Source organism: Tachyglossus aculeatus, chromosome 21 (genome assembly GCF_015852505.1).
Source record: "Tachyglossus aculeatus isolate mTacAcu1 chromosome 21, mTacAcu1.pri, whole genome shotgun sequence".
In the NCBI taxonomy this organism is placed as follows: Eukaryota; Metazoa; Chordata; class Mammalia; order Monotremata; family Tachyglossidae; genus Tachyglossus; species Tachyglossus aculeatus.
The window spans coordinates 29,183,923-29,191,806 of NC_052086.1; the positions used below are offsets into that span (position 1 = coordinate 29,183,923).

At 39.9% G+C, this 7,884-nt stretch overlaps 1 non-coding gene across 1 annotated transcript; it reads left to right on the forward strand.

Moving 5' to 3' along the window:
* The first annotated feature begins 5,907 nt into the window (after nt 1–5,907).
* LOC119943144 lies at nt 5,908–6,045 on the forward strand. The gene has a single exon (XR_005455620.1). It is a non-coding gene; the product is annotated as a small nucleolar RNA SNORA7 (small nucleolar RNA).
* The last annotated feature ends 1,839 nt before the right edge of the window (nt 6,046–7,884 follow it).

A 7,884-nucleotide genomic window follows, 5' to 3' on the forward strand; every position in this document is an offset into this window, starting at 1 on the left:
CCAGACTAGCATAAATGATTGTGGTCTTCGTTTGCAGAGAGGGAACCTGAAGTTTGGGTAGAGGACATGAATTGCCCAGTCGTGGGGGATGGCAGCTCCTGATATGGGACTCAGGGTTGGGAATGTTTCCGTTGATTGTTCAATCAATCAATCATATTTATTGAGCGCTTACTGTGTGCAGAGCACTGTACTGGGAAGTGCTCTGGGAAGTACAAATTGGCAACATATAGAGACAGTCCCTACCCAACAGTGGGCTCACAGTCTAAAAGGGGGAGAAAGAGAATAAAACCAAACATACTAACAAAATAAAATAAATAGAATAGATATGTACAAATAAAATAAATAAATAAATAGAGTAATAAATATGTACAAACATATATACATATATACAGGTGCTGTGGGGAAGGGAAGGAGGTAAGATGGGGGGGATGGAAAGGGGGACGAGGGGGATTGTTGTTGTATTATACTCTCCCAAGCACGTGGTACAGATCTCTGCACACAGTAAGTGTTCAATAAATGTGATTGAACGAATGATTGCCCCCCAAAACACCAGTTGTATTGTTTCTTTCCATTTCCACCCCCAAGTGTCTGAAACAATGATTTCCATACAGTTACAAGAAAGGGAAGAGCGATTTTATGCTTGTAATGTACCACAGTTGAGAAACCAGATTGTAAGGTTCTTGAGGGTTGGGATTGTGTCTCCCAATTCTGTTGAATTATATTTTCCCAAACATTTGGTACAGTGCTTTGTGCCCAGTAAGCCCCGATTACAGTGCCTTTGATTGATGGATCGAATGGTCCTTAATGGAAGAAGAAAAGTGAAACCTCTAAACCAAACCGACTAAAATCTTTCAGAGCAAAGTTTCTCTTCTCTGATGAAATGGAGCTACTTATAGAGCGAAGTCATTATTGGATATGTAGAAGCCAAAGAAGCCAGACTCCAAATCAAGCTTACGATGGAATCAACTAGGCCATCTCTAGGTAGTGTGGAGCCTGAGGCAAATTGGCTGGTAAAGTGTTATGTCTTCTGGGCTTAATCTGGTACGTTTCAGGGCAGAAACATTTTCTGGAAGGAGGTGCAGTAGTTCTGCTTTAGAACTCTTCTTCCCCTCAGGGTGAACTCATGAGGTATCATCCTACACCAGCAGGTTTGTCCCACACCAAATATCTCTAATATATATCCACAGGAAGAGACATGGGGGAGGCTCAACCGTGGGGAGGGGCTAGGGAAAATGTCCCGATTCATCCTGCGCTTAAGACAGCATTGGTATCTTCTTCTTGGCCTAGACATTTTCCCAGTTGTTTGAAGAGTAACAGATATAGACCATTATATGATTTAGACAACTGCCAGGACCTTAAGTCGGTAGTTAGTATAGACAAATGATGATGAAACCCCAAAGGATCTAATTTGAAGATTCTTAGGCAGAAGAGAGAGAAAGAAGCGAAAGCTACACCTCCCACTAGCTAGGGAGGTGGCGATATCTATTTTTTAGAAAAGAGGGGAGATCAGTTTAAAATTAAATAGTTCTGTGTGGAAGGCAGTGCCAGCTGCATATTATAATCTAAAATTTAACATACTTTGCCTTCAGAGATTTTTGCTGATTTCTATGATCACTATCATCATCAGAGAAGCAGCGTGGCTCAGTGGAAAGAGCACGGGCTTTGGAGTCAGTGGTCAGGCAGGGGTTCAAATCCCGGCTCCACCAGTTGTCAGCTGTGTGACTTTGGGCAAGTCACTTAACTTCTCTGTGCCTCAGTTACCTCATCTTTAAAATGGGGCTTAAGACTGTGAGCCCCCCGTGGGACAACCTGATCACCTTGTAACCTCCCCAGTGCTTAGAACAGTGCTTTGCACATAGTAAGCGCTTAATAAATGCCATCATTATTATTATTATCTTGTACTGAGTGTTTTGGAGTTTAAACTATTTATTTTTAGCAATCAGGCAGCTGTGATAACCTGGGTTTCCTTGTAGAAGGGGAGGAGCAAAATGAATCCATCTCCAAAACAGAGAATTGGGTAATAGGGATTGACCTAGCAAAAACTGGACTAAAAACACAGCATTAATACCGTCTCAAGCGCTGAAATTTGGATTTTCTGAGAATATTTATATAAAAACATCTCCTGTAAGTATAGGAAGAAATACTCAACCTTAGAACAGTTATTTGCACATAGTAAGCGCTTAATAAATGTCATTATTATTATTATTATTATTTAAAAAACCCATAAAAGCATAAATAGTTAATTGTAACTTAAAATACACTGCCACCTACTGGTGGAAGAGCTATGTGTAGACAGATTTCATTGCAATTTTTTTTTTTGCTTCTTGAAAACAACTTTTGATTGAGAATATTTTGAGTAAGAATATTAGCTAACATTTTCCTAAAGAGATGCTTTAGGTGAATACCAAAACCTGAGAGTTACTTTTATGCTTTTCTAGAAGGAGGAGCAGGGCTTAATGGACAGTAATAAAGTTAAACTCTCCTCGTAACCATCCCCAAATCTCAACATTTTTAGAGTATCTGATGGATATTAAAGATGGAGTAAGGATAAATCACTTCAAGTTTCTCCTTTGGAAAAAAAATTCAAGGCTGCTTTTTTATTTAAAAAATTGTACTTAAGTCCAGGCACTGTACTAAGCACTGAAGTAGATTCTCATTCATTCATTCATTCATTTGTATTTATTAAGTGCTTACTGTGTGCTGAGCACTGTACTAAGCGCTTGGGAAAGAACGATACAACAATAAATCGTGACAATCCATGCCCACCAGGAGCTCACAGGCTAGAGGAAGCAGCGTGGCTCAGTGGAAAGAGCACGGGCTTTGGAGTCAGCGGTTGTGGGTTCAAATTCCGCTTCCACCACTTTCATTCATTCAATCGTATTTATTGAGCGCTTACTGTGTGCAGAGCACTGTACTAAGCGCTTGGGAGGTACAAGTTGGCAACATATAGAGACGGTCCCTACCCAACTGCAGGCTCACAGTCTAGAAGGGCTCACTTGTCTTCTGTGTGACTTTGGACGAGTCACTTAACTTCTCTGGGCCTCAGTTCCCTCATCTGTAAAATGGGGATGAAGACTGTGAGCCCCACGTGGGACAACCTGATTACCTTGTATCTACCCCAGTGCTTAGAACAGTGCTTTGCACATAGTAAGCACTAAACAAATGCCAACATTATTATTATTATTATTATTAGTATTATTAGAGGGGAGGAGACAGATGTAAATACAAATAAATGAAATTACAGACATGTGCATAAGTGCTGTTGGGGTAAGCACTTACTCTGTTCTAAGCACTGTTCTAAGCGTTGGGATAGACACAATTTAATAACATTGGACATGGTCTCTGTCCCACATGGGTCTCACAGTCTAAGTAGGAAAGAGGAGGATTTAAACCTCATTTTACAGAGGGGTAACTAAGGATCAGAGAAGCTAAGTGACTTGCCCAAAGTCACATAGCAGGAAAGTGGTGGAGCCAGGATAAGAAGCCAGTTCCTCTGGCTCTTTGACCTGTATTCTTTCCACTAGACCATGCTGCTTCTCTTCACAAATAGACAAGTTAGTTGGAGAGGGGCAACGGGGTAGACTGAGCTGGGTATTTTTTAATTAAAACCCAAATCATTGGAAAACCATCCTATTTTCCCTCTTGGTGACTGAGAGTTCGTGAGATAGTGAGAGAGAAGGAATGAGAGGGGAAAATCTGTATGTGTGGTATGGAGAAGAAAATGTAAGTTTAAATAATAATCATGGCAGTTGTTAAGCACTTACTATGTGCAAAGCACTGTTCTAAGCGCTGGAAAGCTTTTAAAGGGAGAAAGAGCAACTGGATAATCAGCACATGGTAAGATGACCACTTTAGCCAGGATGGCCCCAATTCTGGGAATTTATGCAGTTTCCTAAAGTATGTCTGATACAGTTTACAAAAATCCGTGCTACTCCAAGGCAAATTGGCAGCTTACCTGCCATATGACCTTAGACAGCTCCCTTCTCTGTGACTCAGTTTCTTCATGTCTAAAATGGGAATTAAATCCTACTCCCTTCTACTTAGACTGTGTTGGGCAGGGATTGGGTCCAACCTAATTGTCTTGAATCTATCTGAGCACTTAGTACAATGCTTGGCACATAGTATGCACTTAATTAAAAAAATAGCTAATTACCTGAGTCTCTGGAGTCAGGTTAGAATGTCTCAGCCATTTCTGGCTTCTGTTTAATTGTGTGTCTCTTTCCCCACTACCCCCAGCCTCTAGACTGTGAGCCTCCCCTGTGGACTGTGAGCTCACGGTGGGCAGGGATGGTCTATCTCTTTTGCTGTCTTGTACTTTCCCAAGCGCTTAGTACAGTGCTCTGCACACAAACTGTGAGCCCATTGTTGGGTAGGAATTGTCTCTGTTGTCAAATTGTACTTTCCAAGTGCTTAAAACAGTGCTCTGCACATAGTAAGCACTCAATAAATACAATTGAATTAATGAATGACCAGTAAGCACTCAATAAATGTGAATGAATGAATCAGTCCATCAATCATATTTGTTGAGCACTAACTGTGCAAACCATTGTACTGAGTGTTTGGGAGAGTAAAATATAAAAGAGTTGCTTTCTGGGCATCTCACTTGCAAGTCTAGACTTCTTCAGGCTGTGGAATGAAGTCCCATGTCAACATAAGGAAATGCACAATAAGGGTTCTCGTGGAATATTGCATTTCTGATTGCTTGTCATAGGGAAATAACCTTTTCCATTCCTCCCTCCAAACTCTATCCTCATACCCCATTGTAAGCCTAGTTGGGAGAGCTCAGGCTGATAATAATGCTAGTATTAATAATAATAATGATTGTGGTATTTGTTAAGTACTACTATGTGCCTAGCACTGTTATAGGAAGGGGTGTATATACAAGACACTCTTGGAGACAAAAACCTGGGGCAACTCGGTGGAGTTGCTGCCACTGTAGAAGTAGTAATAATGCTATTTATTGAGCAATCACTTAGACATGAAAATATTTACAAATTGAGGAATCAGGATGAATAGATGAATGTTCATTTGAATGTGCATATAGGCAAACGTGTTGAGAATGGGAATAAGTACTGAATGCTAGAAATAGCTGATGGGTTGGGGAGGGCTTTGAAGGGAACGTTTAGATCTGGTGAATTCTGGGGAGAGGAATCTATGTGAGCCAAGAGTCAGAAGAGGATGAAGTCAGTGGAAGGTATGGTCAGGAGGTGAGCTTGGAAGGAGAGTGCCCAGGATGGGGAATAATGGGATAATTGGGTTGATAAGTAAATGGAAAAAAAAAAGAATTGAAGTCAATTATAAGAAGTTTTTGTTTGATGAAGAGGGAAATGGACAGATATTGGAAGGTAGACAGGGCTTCTATTCTTTCCCCTATTGCAAAAGAGTCTGGTTTTGTAATCAATAGAACAAAATTTCCCCATAACACTTTTCTCTTAGGTATATAGCAATTTCAAGTGAAAGCATTTTTTTAGCTTAACAATCACATAATTGCTTCAAGAGTCCACTTTCTTTGATGTGTAGACCTGACTGGACCACTGTCATAATTTCTCTGCCTACACTTCTATCTCCAGAATTTCAATCAATCAATCAATCAATTGTATGTATTGATAATGAACTGTGGTTCGAGCATTGTGTGCTAAATGCTTTAGGGGTTGCAGTGAAGGTAAAAGACACATTCTCTGCCTCTAATGAGCTTACAGTAGAACAGAAAGAGCAGGAGGACTCAAAACCAGAGATACAACTAGTTATTAACAAGAGAAGGGAATGATAGATATGTGAATAAATGAGACTATGTAGAGCAATATGTGAATCAGTCCTAATTCTTGATTTTTCTGAATCTGATTTCTACCAGTACATTCTCTTTGCAATTTTTGGCCAGTGGAAAATTTACAGTTGTGAGAATGCTAACCCCTCTCAGGGTCACACTTGGAGAGTTCCCAGTACTGTACCAGTCTCGACTACAGGAGGAAGAGTCAGGCAGAGGCATATCCATTCCATTCCAAGCTTGGGCAGTGGCTAGTGAGTGGAAAGCAATCTGCTACAAGTCAAAACTCACCTTTTCTGGATACCAGAGACATGGGAGAGAATCTAGGGTGAAGACTCAAGTTTACTGCCCAGAAAGAGGCAATGGTAAACCACTTCTGTATTTTTACCAAGAAAACTCTATGGATACAGAACTACCAGAATGAATGCAGATAAAGGTGGGGCTCTCTGGGAGAGATGTGTCCATGGCATCGCTATGGGTCGAAGACAACTCAACGGCATAAGACAAGACAAGAGAATGTTAAATCATTTTGCCACAACTCATAGAAATGACATCATTGGAAAACATAGGGCTTTATTACAACAGGGCTTTCAGTCTGCCTTCATTTTCTTTTTTTTAGATTCCATTTTCTAGACCTGGAAAGTTGACTAGAAAATGGAACCCGAGTTGGTCTAGGGAGGCAATATCCACTGTCTTCATTTTTCACATTTGATTTGAGAACTATGTCCCAGATCCCACATGGAGACACAGGTTAGATCTGAGAACCTGAAATCGTTTTGAATTTGGAATTTACTGCTTCTGCTCTAGAAAGGTACTTATAGTTTCTGAGTCAGGAATTCAAGTAACTGACTTTTACTTTCTCTGACCTCATTATCTATTTCACATTGGGATCCTCTGCTCACACACCACTGGTCTCTAGACTTTAAAGGCAGAATTTGATACAATTAGGAAGATTAACTTCCCCAAATTTGGGCGCATAAGGACTGTGTCATTGGAAGCCTGAATTCAGAAGCTCCTACAGAATATAAGTGCCTTGTGGGCAGGGATGGTGTCTACCGACTGTACCGTATTGTACTTTCGCAATGATTTAATATGGTGCTCTGCCCACAGTAAGAACTCAAATGCCATTGATAGATTCAGAAACCAGGATATGACAACTTGCATGATTAAGCCTCTTTGCAGCTTTGAGATACCACCTAGTAACTGGTTTCTTATCCATGAATTTTATAACCAAAGTTTTGGCTGCATTTAATGAGAAAAGAGAGAAAAGTAAGTTGTGTCTGCTACTACAAGAAACAACTCTCCTGAAATAAACACAACTGTGAAATGATTCCCTTTTATCATCATCTGACATTGGCCTAATTAGCAGTAAAAGATTGCTATAGCTGATAAATTAGGCTCCCAAATCTGTTCTGAAATTAAATGAATTGGAAACAATTGCAGAGAAGTGCAGAAGTGCTAATTTTGTCAGTGGCACCTTGGCAATAACATGCCAGACTACCCCAAATGATTTCTACCATTTCTTGTAATTCCCAAAAGCTCTGGACTCAGCTGACATTTGGATTTTTGACTGACTCACTGTCTGTATTTTGTATTCAAGTATATTTGACCCTTCAGTACTTATTTGTTGGTGTAACCTGAATATAATTACATAATATATTGTATTATGGATCTGAGCTGATGTGAGGCTGGTTTTGGAAATGTGACTGGACTGGGACAACAGTCATCAAGGTGTAGAAATGCCTCTGGTTATAGAGATACATTATATTTTAACTTATCCATGAACTCGGTTCTTATCATCTCTTGAAACTTCTTAAAATAGTAGATAGCTATCATTGATATTTGAGATTTGGGTTCTGAAACATTGCAATTTTATATTGCTTTAAGGGGCTTTTGTTTGGGTGTTTTGGAACCTCAGTATTGGCTTTCAACCAGATACTATGATTTTCACACTAAGCTAGTTGAATAAGGCAGGAGACCAGTAGCTTGGAACTTAGAAGAAAATGTTATGCCTCATGAGCTCAGGAAGAGCTTTTCTGCATGTATACTAATTAAAGCCTCAAAACTACTTCATATTTTTATGAACGAAAATATGGGTTTGCTCTGAGGTAAAGTTCATC